The sequence below is a fragment of the Schistocerca cancellata genome, unplaced genomic scaffold, assembly GCF_023864275.1.
Source record: "Schistocerca cancellata isolate TAMUIC-IGC-003103 unplaced genomic scaffold, iqSchCanc2.1 HiC_scaffold_635, whole genome shotgun sequence".
Classification (NCBI taxonomy): domain Eukaryota; kingdom Metazoa; phylum Arthropoda; class Insecta; order Orthoptera; family Acrididae; genus Schistocerca; species Schistocerca cancellata.
The window spans coordinates 1-12,730 of record NW_026046646.1 but is presented as its reverse complement, the minus strand read 5'-3'; the positions used below and the strand labels follow the sequence as shown (position 1 = coordinate 12,730).

At 53.7% G+C, this 12,730-nt stretch overlaps 29 non-coding genes across 29 annotated transcripts; 24 read left to right on the top strand and 5 right to left on the bottom strand.

The window, feature by feature from the left end:
- The first annotated feature begins 400 nt into the window (after nt 1–400).
- Nucleotides 401–473, top strand: Trnam-cau (transfer RNA methionine (anticodon CAU)). The gene has a single exon. It is a non-coding gene; the product is annotated as a tRNA-Met (tRNA).
- Nucleotides 474–795: 322 nt separating this feature from the next.
- On the top strand, nt 796–867 carry Trnae-uuc (transfer RNA glutamic acid (anticodon UUC)). The gene has a single exon. It is a non-coding gene; the product is annotated as a tRNA-Glu (tRNA).
- Nucleotides 868–1,163: 296 nt separating this feature from the next.
- Trnak-uuu (transfer RNA lysine (anticodon UUU)) lies at nt 1,164–1,236 on the top strand. The gene has a single exon. It is a non-coding gene; the product is annotated as a tRNA-Lys (tRNA).
- Nucleotides 1,237–1,376: 140 nt separating this feature from the next.
- Trnas-aga (transfer RNA serine (anticodon AGA)) lies at nt 1,377–1,458 on the top strand. Its single transcript has one exon. It is a non-coding gene; the product is annotated as a tRNA-Ser (tRNA).
- Nucleotides 1,459–1,738: 280 nt separating this feature from the next.
- On the bottom strand, nt 1,739–1,810 carry Trnag-ucc (transfer RNA glycine (anticodon UCC)). The gene has a single exon. It is a non-coding gene; the product is annotated as a tRNA-Gly (tRNA).
- An 822-nt stretch (nt 1,811–2,632) lies between these two features.
- Trnam-cau (transfer RNA methionine (anticodon CAU)) lies at nt 2,633–2,705 on the top strand. The gene has a single exon. It is a non-coding gene; the product is annotated as a tRNA-Met (tRNA).
- Nucleotides 2,706–3,027: 322 nt separating this feature from the next.
- Nucleotides 3,028–3,099, top strand: Trnae-uuc (transfer RNA glutamic acid (anticodon UUC)). Its single transcript has one exon. It is a non-coding gene; the product is annotated as a tRNA-Glu (tRNA).
- Nucleotides 3,100–3,395: 296 nt separating this feature from the next.
- On the top strand, nt 3,396–3,468 carry Trnak-uuu (transfer RNA lysine (anticodon UUU)). Its single transcript has one exon. It is a non-coding gene; the product is annotated as a tRNA-Lys (tRNA).
- A 140-nt stretch (nt 3,469–3,608) lies between these two features.
- Trnas-aga (transfer RNA serine (anticodon AGA)) lies at nt 3,609–3,690 on the top strand. The gene has a single exon. It is a non-coding gene; the product is annotated as a tRNA-Ser (tRNA).
- Nucleotides 3,691–3,970: 280 nt separating this feature from the next.
- Trnag-ucc (transfer RNA glycine (anticodon UCC)) lies at nt 3,971–4,042 on the bottom strand. The gene has a single exon. It is a non-coding gene; the product is annotated as a tRNA-Gly (tRNA).
- Nucleotides 4,043–4,864: 822 nt separating this feature from the next.
- Nucleotides 4,865–4,937, top strand: Trnam-cau (transfer RNA methionine (anticodon CAU)). The gene has a single exon. It is a non-coding gene; the product is annotated as a tRNA-Met (tRNA).
- A 322-nt stretch (nt 4,938–5,259) lies between these two features.
- On the top strand, nt 5,260–5,331 carry Trnae-uuc (transfer RNA glutamic acid (anticodon UUC)). The gene has a single exon. It is a non-coding gene; the product is annotated as a tRNA-Glu (tRNA).
- Nucleotides 5,332–5,627: 296 nt separating this feature from the next.
- Trnak-uuu (transfer RNA lysine (anticodon UUU)) lies at nt 5,628–5,700 on the top strand. The gene has a single exon. It is a non-coding gene; the product is annotated as a tRNA-Lys (tRNA).
- A 140-nt stretch (nt 5,701–5,840) lies between these two features.
- Nucleotides 5,841–5,922, top strand: Trnas-aga (transfer RNA serine (anticodon AGA)). The gene has a single exon. It is a non-coding gene; the product is annotated as a tRNA-Ser (tRNA).
- A 280-nt stretch (nt 5,923–6,202) lies between these two features.
- On the bottom strand, nt 6,203–6,274 carry Trnag-ucc (transfer RNA glycine (anticodon UCC)). The gene has a single exon. It is a non-coding gene; the product is annotated as a tRNA-Gly (tRNA).
- Nucleotides 6,275–7,096: 822 nt separating this feature from the next.
- Nucleotides 7,097–7,169, top strand: Trnam-cau (transfer RNA methionine (anticodon CAU)). The gene has a single exon. It is a non-coding gene; the product is annotated as a tRNA-Met (tRNA).
- A 322-nt stretch (nt 7,170–7,491) lies between these two features.
- On the top strand, nt 7,492–7,563 carry Trnae-uuc (transfer RNA glutamic acid (anticodon UUC)). The gene has a single exon. It is a non-coding gene; the product is annotated as a tRNA-Glu (tRNA).
- Nucleotides 7,564–7,859: 296 nt separating this feature from the next.
- Trnak-uuu (transfer RNA lysine (anticodon UUU)) lies at nt 7,860–7,932 on the top strand. Its single transcript has one exon. It is a non-coding gene; the product is annotated as a tRNA-Lys (tRNA).
- Nucleotides 7,933–8,072: 140 nt separating this feature from the next.
- Trnas-aga (transfer RNA serine (anticodon AGA)) lies at nt 8,073–8,154 on the top strand. Its single transcript has one exon. It is a non-coding gene; the product is annotated as a tRNA-Ser (tRNA).
- A 280-nt stretch (nt 8,155–8,434) lies between these two features.
- Trnag-ucc (transfer RNA glycine (anticodon UCC)) lies at nt 8,435–8,506 on the bottom strand. Its single transcript has one exon. It is a non-coding gene; the product is annotated as a tRNA-Gly (tRNA).
- Nucleotides 8,507–9,328: 822 nt separating this feature from the next.
- Trnam-cau (transfer RNA methionine (anticodon CAU)) lies at nt 9,329–9,401 on the top strand. Its single transcript has one exon. It is a non-coding gene; the product is annotated as a tRNA-Met (tRNA).
- Nucleotides 9,402–9,723: 322 nt separating this feature from the next.
- On the top strand, nt 9,724–9,795 carry Trnae-uuc (transfer RNA glutamic acid (anticodon UUC)). Its single transcript has one exon. It is a non-coding gene; the product is annotated as a tRNA-Glu (tRNA).
- Nucleotides 9,796–10,091: 296 nt separating this feature from the next.
- Trnak-uuu (transfer RNA lysine (anticodon UUU)) lies at nt 10,092–10,164 on the top strand. The gene has a single exon. It is a non-coding gene; the product is annotated as a tRNA-Lys (tRNA).
- A 143-nt stretch (nt 10,165–10,307) lies between these two features.
- Trnas-aga (transfer RNA serine (anticodon AGA)) lies at nt 10,308–10,389 on the top strand. Its single transcript has one exon. It is a non-coding gene; the product is annotated as a tRNA-Ser (tRNA).
- A 280-nt stretch (nt 10,390–10,669) lies between these two features.
- On the bottom strand, nt 10,670–10,741 carry Trnag-ucc (transfer RNA glycine (anticodon UCC)). The gene has a single exon. It is a non-coding gene; the product is annotated as a tRNA-Gly (tRNA).
- Nucleotides 10,742–11,562: 821 nt separating this feature from the next.
- Trnam-cau (transfer RNA methionine (anticodon CAU)) lies at nt 11,563–11,635 on the top strand. The gene has a single exon. It is a non-coding gene; the product is annotated as a tRNA-Met (tRNA).
- Nucleotides 11,636–11,957: 322 nt separating this feature from the next.
- Nucleotides 11,958–12,029, top strand: Trnae-uuc (transfer RNA glutamic acid (anticodon UUC)). The gene has a single exon. It is a non-coding gene; the product is annotated as a tRNA-Glu (tRNA).
- Nucleotides 12,030–12,324: 295 nt separating this feature from the next.
- Trnak-uuu (transfer RNA lysine (anticodon UUU)) lies at nt 12,325–12,397 on the top strand. Its single transcript has one exon. It is a non-coding gene; the product is annotated as a tRNA-Lys (tRNA).
- A 140-nt stretch (nt 12,398–12,537) lies between these two features.
- Trnas-aga (transfer RNA serine (anticodon AGA)) lies at nt 12,538–12,619 on the top strand. Its single transcript has one exon. It is a non-coding gene; the product is annotated as a tRNA-Ser (tRNA).
- The last annotated feature ends 111 nt before the right edge of the window (nt 12,620–12,730 follow it).

The following is a 12,730-nucleotide window of genomic DNA, read 5'->3' as shown; positions in this document are numbered from 1 at the left end:
GGCTTCGATTCCCGGCCGATGCATCGTTTTGCTGTTCTCGCTATAATGCCGCCGCGCCGATTGCCCGCTTGAGCTGCGTCAGCCTCAGGAATGTGTAGCAGGATTCGCTGTGAGAAGAACCAAACACGCAGCACGCAAGAGGCCGTACTTGGACGGTCGCGTGCTATTTCTGAACTCTAGCGTCGGCCTGGCCCTACAGGCCGCTGTGTCCAGGTGCCGCAAGGGCGATGTACTGTTACCTCAGGCAGTGCTGCTTTCCGTTGAAAAAGCTGCGGCAGCAGTTTAATCTAGCCAGTCGGGAAAGCACGTGTAGCAACACAGCAGATTCTTGAGAAAGCGCAAACTGTCTATCTCTAATATGTGGGACTTACCAAGTTTCCTGGGACGCTTGTTGCAACGTGCCTCGGTAGCGCAGTAGGTAGCGCGTAAGTCTCATAATCTTAAGGTCGTGAGTTCGATCCTCACCCGGGGCATTTAATTTGCTGTACATCATGGCTGAATTAACGGCGCTGCTGTTGCTAGGGAACGAACTTAATTGTCGTTTGTTATCCCCAAGGAGTCCACGCCTCAGCGTAAAAATGTTTACTTCCAATTATGGCAAGGTACAACTTTGATCTTTCTCCTCCCCTGTTATGAGTAAAATATGATGCAAACAGCAATGAATAGTCAGTTTCGAGCTGTGCGCCATGCCAGTCTGCACGCACAAATACGCTCGCAAACAGAGAGCACCACTGAGTCCGGATTCAGCACGAAATGCGGGAGGAGAGGGAGTAAATCTCACGTTTACCGAGCAAATCCGGTGTGGTCTAGTGGCTAGGATACCTGGCTTTCACCCAGGAGGCCCGGGTTCGATTCCCGGTACCGGAAGAGAAGTTTTTGCGCACACGTCCCTCCATGTTTTGGCCTTCCAACCTTCGTTTGTCGCCCTCCTTCCGGAGCTTCAACCGAACGTAATCGGGGAAAACAGGCACAAGATGCAATTACTGTCAGCACCGGGATAAAGGCAGAAGAGGCACTAGTCCGCTGTTGGGCTGCTACCAGCGTCAGTGGGAAGTCGGTGAAGTGGCCAGTTGCGCCAGAAGCCAGCAATTACCGTAGTACGCCTACACACGCGTTCCAATTATTCACATTGCTTGCAGCCGCTCCACCCACAACGGGCATGAGCCCGGATAGCTCAGTCGGTAGAGCATTAGGCTTTTAATCTAAGGGTCCAGGGTTCGAGTCCCTGTCCGGGCGAAGATTTTTAACGCTTCCGTAATGGCTCGTCTCGTAGCGCTGGTAGCCCTGCCGTAATCAGTGCACAGAGTTCGTTTCCTGTCAACATTCTGCGCAGACCGGTTAGATTTTTCACGATTCGAGGGAAGCTTCAGATACGAGCAGTCGTGGCCGAGTGGTTAAGGCGTCTGACTAGAAATCAGATTCCCTCTGGGAGCGTAGGTTCGAGTCCTACCGACTGCGTCCGTTTTTCTTTTCTTTTTTTCTTTAGGAAGGAGGAGCAGAAAATTTCGCGGTTTGCCTGTCGTTTTGGTACCTCGCCACACCTCACCTCTCACAGTCGTTTATAGCGCCTGTCCTTTTGATAAGGGCGAATTCCAAGCGTCAGCTTTCGCGTCAGCCGAGCAAAGTCGGGACAAGTCGGGACATACTACAGGATGGCCTGCGTGGAGCAACGACGGAAAGAAAACGTTAATTTAACAGCACGTGGCTCACATACTCATACGCAAAAAGTTTCGCCCGTTGCGGTGGCCGGGAATCGAACCCGGATCAACTGCTTGGAAGGCAACTATGCTCACCATTACACCACCACCGCACAGCCGCTGCTCGCAACGCCGCGCTGTGTCGGCTTCCCGCCCGCCGCCAGCGGCCCACGGTGATAGTAGCTGTAGGCGCTTTACGAGGTAGGAGGGTGCATCCACACGCATTCGGGTAGCGCCTCCACGCACGCTGCGTCTTTGGGCAAGACTCGTCGCCGCGGCCGCAACGTTACTCACACGATAGTGATGAGCGGTCGCTATAAGGCAGTGTAGTGGGGGACTCCGCGTGTGTAGCACTTTTTTCGGTCGTATCCGACGTCGCTGGGTGGCAATCCCACTTTCCCTGCAGACAGCTGCTCGGGAATATGCTCGGCAAGCACGGACGGCATCGGACGTCCGCCCCCAACAAGTGCAACTAACAAAATGAGAACAACAACTAAAAAAGTGGTAGGTTGTTCGCCTACCACGCGGGCGGCCCGGCTTCGATTCCCGGCCGATGCATCGTTTTGCTGTTCTCGCTATAATGCCGCCGCGCCGATTGCCCGCTTGAGCTGCGTCAGCCTCAGGAATGTGTAGCAGGATTCGCTGTGAGAAGAACCAAACACGCAGCACGCAAGAGACCGTACTTGGACGGTCGCGTGCTATTTCTGAACTCTAGCGTCGGCCTGGCCCTACAGGCCGCTGTGTCCAGGTGCCGCAAGGGCGATGTACTGTTACCTCAGGCAGTGCTGCTTTCCGTTGAAAAAGCTGCGGCAGCAGTTTAATCTAGCCAGTCGGGAAAGCACGTGTAGCAACACAGCAGATTCTTGAGAAAGCGCAAACTGTCTATCTCTAATATGTGGGACTTACCAAGTTTCCTGGGACGCTTGTTGCAACGTGCCTCGGTAGCGCAGTAGGTAGCGCGTAAGTCTCATAATCTTAAGGTCGTGAGTTCGATCCTCACCCGGGGCATTTAATTTGCTGTACATCATGGCTGAATTAACGGCGCTGCTGTTGCTAGGGAACGAACTTAATTGTCGTTTGTTATCCCCAAGGAGTCCACGCCTCAGCGTAAAAATGTTTACTTCCAATTATGGCAAGGTACAACTTTGATCTTTCTCCTCCCCTGTTATGAGTAAAATATGATGCAAACAGCAATGAATAGTCAGTTTCGAGCTGTGCGCCATGCCAGTCTGCACGCACAAATACGCTCGCAAACAGAGAGCACCACTGAGTCCGGATTCAGCACGAAATGCGGGAGGAGAGGGAGTAAATCTCACGTTTACCGAGCAAATCCGGTGTGGTCTAGTGGCTAGGATACCTGGCTTTCACCCAGGAGGCCCGGGTTCGATTCCCGGTACCGGAAGAGAAGTTTTTGCGCACACGTCCCTCCATGTTTTGGCCTTCCAACCTTCGTTTGTCGCCCTCCTTCCGGAGCTTCAACCGAACGTAATCGGGGAAAACAGGCACAAGATGCAATTACTGTCAGCACCGGGATAAAGGCAGAAGAGGCACTAGTCCGCTGTTGGGCTGCTACCAGCGTCAGTGGGAAGTCGGTGAAGTGGCCAGTTGCGCCAGAAGCCAGCAATTACCGTAGTACGCCTACACACGCGTTCCAATTATTCACATTGCTTGCAGCCGCTCCACCCACAACGGGCATGAGCCCGGATAGCTCAGTCGGTAGAGCATTAGGCTTTTAACCTAAGGGTCCAGGGTTCGAGTCCCTGTCCGGGCGAAGATTTTTAACGCTTCCGTAATGGCTCGTCTCGTAGCGCTGGTAGCCCTGCCGTAATCAGTGCACAGAGTTCGTTTCCTGTCAACATTCTGCGCAGACCGGTTAGATTTTTCACGATTCGAGGGAAGCTTCAGATACGAGCAGTCGTGGCCGAGTGGTTAAGGCGTCTGACTAGAAATCAGATTCCCTCTGGGAGCGTAGGTTCGAGTCCTACCGACTGCGTCCGTTTTTCTTTTCTTTTTTTCTTTAGGAAGGAGGAGCAGAAAATTTCGCGGTTTGCCTGTCGTTTTGGTACCTCGCCACACCTCACCTCTCACAGTCGTTTATAGCGCCTGTCCTTTTGATAAGGGCGAATTCCAAGCGTCAGCTTTCGCGTCAGCCGAGCAAAGTCGGGACAAGTCGGGACATACTACAGGATGGCCTGCGTGGAGCAACGACGGAAAGAAAACGTTAATTTAACAGCACGTGGCTCACATACTCATACGCAAAAAGTTTCGCCCGTTGCGGTGGCCGGGAATCGAACCCGGATCAACTGCTTGGAAGGCAACTATGCTCACCATTACACCACCACCGCACAGCCGCTGCTCGCAACGCCGCGCTGTGTCGGCTTCCCGCCCGCCGCCAGCGGCCCACGGTGATAGTAGCTGTAGGCGCTTTACGAGGTAGGAGGGTGCATCCACACGCATTCGGGTAGCGCCTCCACGCACGCTGCGTCTTTGGGCAAGACTCGTCGCCGCGGCCGCAACGTTACTCACACGATAGTGATGAGCGGTCGCTATAAGGCAGTGTAGTGGGGGACTCCGCGTGTGTAGCACTTTTTTCGGTCGTATCCGACGTCGCTGGGTGGCAATCCCACTTTCCCTGCAGACAGCTGCTCGGGAATATGCTCGGCAAGCACGGACGGCATCGGACGTCCGCCCCCAACAAGTGCAACTAACAAAATGAGAACAACAACTAAAAAAGTGGTAGGTTGTTCGCCTACCACGCGGGCGGCCCGGCTTCGATTCCCGGCCGATGCATCGTTTTGCTGTTCTCGCTATAATGCCGCCGCGCCGATTGCCCGCTTGAGCTGCGTCAGCCTCAGGAATGTGTAGCAGGATTCGCTGTGAGAAGAACCAAACACGCAGCACGCAAGAGACCGTACTTGGACGGTCGCGTGCTATTTCTGAACTCTAGCGTCGGCCTGGCCCTACAGGCCGCTGTGTCCAGGTGCCGCAAGGGCGATGTACTGTTACCTCAGGCAGTGCTGCTTTCCGTTGAAAAAGCTGCGGCAGCAGTTTAATCTAGCCAGTCGGGAAAGCACGTGTAGCAACACAGCAGATTCTTGAGAAAGCGCAAACTGTCTATCTCTAATATGTGGGACTTACCAAGTTTCCTGGGACGCTTGTTGCAACGTGCCTCGGTAGCGCAGTAGGTAGCGCGTAAGTCTCATAATCTTAAGGTCGTGAGTTCGATCCTCACCCGGGGCATTTAATTTGCTGTACATCATGGCTGAATTAACGGCGCTGCTGTTGCTAGGGAACGAACTTAATTGTCGTTTGTTATCCCCAAGGAGTCCACGCCTCAGCGTAAAAATGTTTACTTCCAATTATGGCAAGGTACAACTTTGATCTTTCTCCTCCCCTGTTATGAGTAAAATATGATGCAAACAGCAATGAATAGTCAGTTTCGAGCTGTGCGCCATGCCAGTCTGCACGCACAAATACGCTCGCAAACAGAGAGCACCACTGAGTCCGGATTCAGCACGAAATGCGGGAGGAGAGGGAGTAAATCTCACGTTTACCGAGCAAATCCGGTGTGGTCTAGTGGCTAGGATACCTGGCTTTCACCCAGGAGGCCCGGGTTCGATTCCCGGTACCGGAAGAGAAGTTTTTGCGCACACGTCCCTCCATGTTTTGGCCTTCCAACCTTCGTTTGTCGCCCTCCTTCCGGAGCTTCAACCGAACGTAATCGGGGAAAACAGGCACAAGATGCAATTACTGTCAGCACCGGGATAAAGGCAGAAGAGGCACTAGTCCGCTGTTGGGCTGCTACCAGCGTCAGTGGGAAGTCGGTGAAGTGGCCAGTTGCGCCAGAAGCCAGCAATTACCGTAGTACGCCTACACACGCGTTCCAATTATTCACATTGCTTGCAGCCGCTCCACCCACAACGGGCATGAGCCCGGATAGCTCAGTCGGTAGAGCATTAGGCTTTTAATCTAAGGGTCCAGGGTTCGAGTCCCTGTCCGGGCGAAGATTTTTAACGCTTCCGTAATGGCTCGTCTCGTAGCGCTGGTAGCCCTGCCGTAATCAGTGCACAGAGTTCGTTTCCTGTCAACATTCTGCGCAGACCGGTTAGATTTTTCACGATTCGAGGGAAGCTTCAGATACGAGCAGTCGTGGCCGAGTGGTTAAGGCGTCTGACTAGAAATCAGATTCCCTCTGGGAGCGTAGGTTCGAGTCCTACCGACTGCGTCCGTTTTTCTTTTCTTTTTTTCTTTAGGAAGGAGGAGCAGAAAATTTCGCGGTTTGCCTGTCGTTTTGGTACCTCGCCACACCTCACCTCTCACAGTCGTTTATAGCGCCTGTCCTTTTGATAAGGGCGAATTCCAAGCGTCAGCTTTCGCGTCAGCCGAGCAAAGTCGGGACAAGTCGGGACATACTACAGGATGGCCTGCGTGGAGCAACGACGGAAAGAAAACGTTAATTTAACAGCACGTGGCTCACATACTCATACGCAAAAAGTTTCGCCCGTTGCGGTGGCCGGGAATCGAACCCGGATCAACTGCTTGGAAGGCAACTATGCTCACCATTACACCACCACCGCACAGCCGCTGCTCGCAACGCCGCGCTGTGTCGGCTTCCCGCCCGCCGCCAGCGGCCCACGGTGATAGTAGCTGTAGGCGCTTTACGAGGTAGGAGGGTGCATCCACACGCATTCGGGTAGCGCCTCCACGCACGCTGCGTCTTTGGGCAAGACTCGTCGCCGCGGCCGCAACGTTACTCACACGATAGTGATGAGCGGTCGCTATAAGGCAGTGTAGTGGGGGACTCCGCGTGTGTAGCACTTTTTTCGGTCGTATCCGACGTCGCTGGGTGGCAATCCCACTTTCCCTGCAGACAGCTGCTCGGGAATATGCTCGGCAAGCACGGACGGCATCGGACGTCCGCCCCCAACAAGTGCAACTAACAAAATGAGAACAACAACTAAAAAAGTGGTAGGTTGTTCGCCTACCACGCGGGCGGCCCGGCTTCGATTCCCGGCCGATGCATCGTTTTGCTGTTCTCGCTATAATGCCGCCGCGCCGATTGCCCGCTTGAGCTGCGTCAGCCTCAGGAATGTGTAGCAGGATTCGCTGTGAGAAGAACCAAACACGCAGCACGCAAGAGACCGTACTTGGACGGTCGCGTGCTATTTCTGAACTCTAGCGTCGGCCTGGCCCTACAGGCCGCTGTGTCCAGGTGCCGCAAGGGCGATGTACTGTTACCTCAGGCAGTGCTGCTTTCCGTTGAAAAAGCTGCGGCAGCAGTTTAATCTAGCCAGTCGGGAAAGCACGTGTAGCAACACAGCAGATTCTTGAGAAAGCGCAAACTGTCTATCTCTAATATGTGGGACTTACCAAGTTTCCTGGGACGCTTGTTGCAACGTGCCTCGGTAGCGCAGTAGGTAGCGCGTAAGTCTCATAATCTTAAGGTCGTGAGTTCGATCCTCACCCGGGGCATTTAATTTGCTGTACATCATGGCTGAATTAACGGCGCTGCTGTTGCTAGGGAACGAACTTAATTGTCGTTTGTTATCCCCAAGGAGTCCACGCCTCAGCGTAAAAATGTTTACTTCCAATTATGGCAAGGTACAACTTTGATCTTTCTCCTCCCCTGTTATGAGTAAAATATGATGCAAACAGCAATGAATAGTCAGTTTCGAGCTGTGCGCCATGCCAGTCTGCACGCACAAATACGCTCGCAAACAGAGAGCACCACTGAGTCCGGATTCAGCACGAAATGCGGGAGGAGAGGGAGTAAATCTCACGTTTACCGAGCAAATCCGGTGTGGTCTAGTGGCTAGGATACCTGGCTTTCACCCAGGAGGCCCGGGTTCGATTCCCGGTACCGGAAGAGAAGTTTTTGCGCACACGTCCCTCCATGTTTTGGCCTTCCAACCTTCGTTTGTCGCCCTCCTTCCGGAGCTTCAACCGAACGTAATCGGGGAAAACAGGCACAAGATGCAATTACTGTCAGCACCGGGATAAAGGCAGAAGAGGCACTAGTCCGCTGTTGGGCTGCTACCAGCGTCAGTGGGAAGTCGGTGAAGTGGCCAGTTGCGCCAGAAGCCAGCAATTACCGTAGTACGCCTACACACGCGTTCCAATTATTCACATTGCTTGCAGCCGCTCCACCCACAACGGGCATGAGCCCGGATAGCTCAGTCGGTAGAGCATTAGGCTTTTAACCTAAGGGTCCAGGGTTCGAGTCCCTGTCCGGGCGAAGATTTTTAACGCTTCCGTAATGGCTCGTCTCGTAGCGCTGGTAGCCCTGCCGTAATCAGTGCACAGAGTTCGTTTCCTGTCAACATTCTGCGCAGACCGGTTAGATTTTTCACGATTCGAGGGAAGCTTCAGATACGAGCAGTCGTGGCCGAGTGGTTAAGGCGTCTGACTAGAAATCAGATTCCCTCTGGGAGCGTAGGTTCGAGTCCTACCGACTGCGTCCGTTTTTCTTTTCTTTTTTTCTTTAGGAAGGAGGAGCAGAAAATTTCGCGGTTTGCCTGTCGTTTTGGTACCTCGCCACACCTCACCTCTCACAGTCGTTTATAGCGCCTGTCCTTTTGATAAGGGCGAATTCCAAGCGTCAGCTTTCGCGTCAGCCGAGCAAAGTCGGGACAAGTCGGGACATACTACAGGATGGCCTGCGTGGAGCAACGACGGAAAGAAAACGTTAATTTAACAGCACGTGGCTCACATACTCATACGCAAAAAGTTTCGCCCGTTGCGGTGGCCGGGAATCGAACCCGGATCAACTGCTTGGAAGGCAACTATGCTCACCATTACACCACCACCGCACAGCCGCTGCTCGCAACGCCGCGCTGTGTCGGCTTCCCGCCCGCCGCCAGCGGCCCACGGTGATAGTAGCTGTAGGCGCTTTACGAGGTAGGAGGGTGCATCCACACGCATTCGGGTAGCGCCTCCACGCACGCTGCGTCTTTGGGCAAGACTCGTCGCCGCGGCCGCAACGTTACTCACACGATAGTGATGAGCGGTCGCTATAAGGCAGTGTAGTGGGGGACTCCGCGTGTGTAGCACTTTTTTCGGTCGTATCCGACGTCGCTGGGTGGCAATCCCACTTTCCCTGCAGACAGCTGCTCGGGAATATGCTCGGCAAGCACGGACGGCATCGGACGTCCGCCCCCAACAAGTGCAACTAACAAAATGAGAACAACAACTAAAAAAGTGGTAGGTTGTTCGCCTACCACGCGGGCGGCCCGGCTTCGATTCCCGGCCGATGCATCGTTTTGCTGTTCTCGCTATAATGCCGCCGCGCCGATTGCCCGCTTGAGCTGCGTCAGCCTCAGGAATGTGTAGCAGGATTCGCTGTGAGAAGAACCAAACACGCAGCACGCAAGAGGCCGTACTTGGACGGTCGCGTGCTATTTCTGAACTCTAGCGTCGGCCTGGCCCTACAGGCCGCTGTGTCCAGGTGCCGCAAGGGCGATGTACTGTTACCTCAGGCAGTGCTGCTTTCCGTTGAAAAAGCTGCGGCAGCAGTTTAATCTAGCCAGTCGGGAAAGCACGTGTAGCAACACAGCAGATTCTTGAGAAAGCGCAAACTGTCTATCTCTAATATGTGGGACTTACCAAGTTTCCTGGGACGCTTGTTGCAACGTGCCTCGGTAGCGCAGTAGGTAGCGCGTAAGTCTCATAATCTTAAGGTCGTGAGTTCGATCCTCACCCGGGGCATTTAATTTGCTGTACATCATGGCTGAATTAACGGCGCTGCTGTTGCTAGGGAACGAACTTAATTGTCGTTTGTTATCCCCAAGGAGTCCACGCCTCAGCGTAAAAATGTTTACTTCCAATTATGGCAAGGTACAACTTTGATCTTTCTCCTCCCCTGTTATGAGTAAAATATGATGCAAACAGCAATGAATAGTCAGTTTCGAGCTGTGCGCCATGCCAGTCTGCACGCACAAATACGCTCGCAAACAGAGAGCACCACTGAGTCCGGATTCAGCACGAAATGCGGGAGGAGAGGGAGTAAATCTCACGTTTACCGAGCAAATCCGGTGTGGTCTAGTGGCTAGGATACCTGGCTTTCACCCAGGAGGCCCGGGTTCGATTCCCGGTACCGGAAGAGAAGTTTTTGCGCACACGTCCCTCCATGTTTTGGCCTTCCAACCTTCGTTTGTCGCCCTCCTTCCGGAGCTTCAACCGAACGTAATCGGGGAAAACAGGCACAAGATGCAATTACTGTCAGCACCGGGATAAAGGCAGAAGAGGCACTAGTCCGCTGTTGGGCTGCTACCAGCGTCAGTGGGAAGTCGGTGAAGTGGCCAGTTGCGCCAGAAGCCAGCAATTACCGTAGTACGCCTACACACGCGTTCCAATTATTCACATTGCTTGCAGCCGCTCCACCCACAACGGGCATGAGCCCGGATAGCTCAGTCGGTAGAGCATTAGGCTTTTAATCTAAGGGTCCAGGGTTCGAGTCCCTGTCCGGGCGAAGATTTTTAACGCTTCCGTAATGGCTCGTCTCGTAGCGCTGGTAGCCCTGCCGTAATCAGTGCACAGAGTTCGTTTCCTGTCAACATTCTGCGCAGACCGGTTAGATTTTTCACGATTCGAGGCGTGAAGCTTCAGATACGAGCAGTCGTGGCCGAGTGGTTAAGGCGTCTGACTAGAAATCAGATTCCCTCTGGGAGCGTAGGTTCGAGTCCTACCGACTGCGTCCGTTTTTCTTTTCTTTTTTTCTTTAGGAAGGAGGAGCAGAAAATTTCGCGGTTTGCCTGTCGTTTTGGTACCTCGCCACACCTCACCTCTCACAGTCGTTTATAGCGCCTGTCCTTTTGATAAGGGCGAATTCCAAGCGTCAGCTTTCGCGTCAGCCGAGCAAAGTCGGGACAAGTCGGGACATACTACAGGATGGCCTGCGTGGAGCAACGACGGAAAGAAAACGTTAATTTAACAGCACGTGGCTCACATACTCATACGCAAAAAGTTTCGCCCGTTGCGGTGGCCGGGAATCGAACCCGGATCAACTGCTTGGAAGGCAACTATGCTCACCATTACACCACCACCGCACAGCCGCTGCTCGCAACGCCGCGCTGTGTCGGCTTCCCGCCCGCCGCCAGCGGCCCACGGTGATAGTAGCTGTAGGCGCTTTACGAGGTAGGAGGGTGCATCCACACGCATTCGGGTAGCGCCTCCACGCACGCTGCGTCTTTGGGCAAGACTCGTCGCCGCGGCCGCAACGTTACTCACACGATAGTGATGAGCGGTCGCTATAAGGCAGTGTAGTGGGGGACTCCGCGTGTGTAGCACTTTTTTCGGTCGTATCCGACGTCGCTGGGTGGCAATCCCACTTTCCCTGCAGACAGCTGCTCGGGAATATGCTCGGCAAGCACGGACGGCATCGGACGTCCGCCCCCAACAAGTGCAACTAACAAAATGAGAACAACAACTAAAAAAGTGGTAGGTTGTTCGCCTACCACGCGGGCGGCCCGGCTTCGATTCCCGGCCGATGCATCGTTTTGCTGTTCTCGCTATAATGCCGCCGCGCCGATTGCCCGCTTGAGCTGCGTCAGCCTCAGGAATGTGTAGCAGGATTCGCTGTGAGAAGAACCAAACACGCAGCACGCAAGAGACCGTACTTGGACGGTCGCGTGCTATTTCTGAACTCTAGCGTCGGCCTGGCCCTACAGGCCGCTGTGTCCAGGTGCCGCAAGGGCGATGTACTGTTACCTCAGGCAGTGCTGCTTTCCGTTGAAAAAGCTGCGGCAGCAGTTTAATCTAGCCAGTCGGGAAAGCACGTGTAGCAACACAGCAGATTCTTGAGAAAGCGCAAACTGTCTATCTCTAATATGTGGGACTTACCAGTTTCCTGGGACGCTTGTTGCAACGTGCCTCGGTAGCGCAGTAGGTAGCGCGTAAGTCTCATAATCTTAAGGTCGTGAGTTCGATCCTCACCCGGGGCATTTAATTTGCTGTACATCATGGCTGAATTAACGGCGCTGCTGTTGCTAGGGAACGAACTTAATTGTCGTTTGTTATCCCCAAGGAGTCCACGCCTCAGCGTAAAAATGTTTACTTCCAATTATGGCAAGGTACAACTTTGATCTTTCTCCTCCCCTGTTATGAGTAAAATATGATGCAAACAGCAATGAATAGTCAGTTTCGAGCTGTGCGCCATGCCAGTCTGCACGCACAAATACGCTCGCAAACAGAGAGCACCACTGAGTCCGGATTCAGCACGAAATGCGGGAGGAGAGGGAGTAAATCTCACGTTTACCGAGCAAATCCGGTGTGGTCTAGTGGCTAGGATACCTGGCTTTCACCCAGGAGGCCCGGGTTCGATTCCCGGTACCGGAAGAGAAGTTTTTGCGCACACGTCCCTCCATGTTTTGGCCTTCCAACCTTCGTTTGTCGCCCTCCTTCCGGAGCTTCAACCGAACGTAATCGGGGAAAACAGGCACAAGATGCAATTACTGTCAGCACCGGATAAAGGCAGAAGAGGCACTAGTCCGCTGTTGGGCTGCTACCAGCGTCAGTGGGAAGTCGGTGAAGTGGCCAGTTGCGCCAGAAGCCAGCAATTACCGTAGTACGCCTACACACGCGTTCCAATTATTCACATTGCTTGCAGCCGCTCCACCCACAACGGGCATGAGCCCGGATAGCTCAGTCGGTAGAGCATTAGGCTTTTAACCTAAGGGTCCAGGGTTCGAGTCCCTGTCCGGGCGAAGATTTTTAACGCTTCCGTAATGGCTCGTCTCGTAGCGCTGGTAGCCCTGCCGTAATCAGTGCACAGAGTTCGTTTCCTGTCAACATTCTGCGCAGACCGGTTAGATTTTTCACGATTCGAGGGAAGCTTCAGATACGAGCAGTCGTGGCCGAGTGGTTAAGGCGTCTGACTAGAAATCAGATTCCCTCTGGGAGCGTAGGTTCGAGTCCTACCGACTGCGTCCGTTTTTCTTTTCTTTTTTTCTTTAGGAAGGAGGAGCAGAAAATTTCGCGGTTTGCCTGTCGTTTTGGTACCTCGCCACACCTCACCTCTCACAGTCGTTTATAGCGCC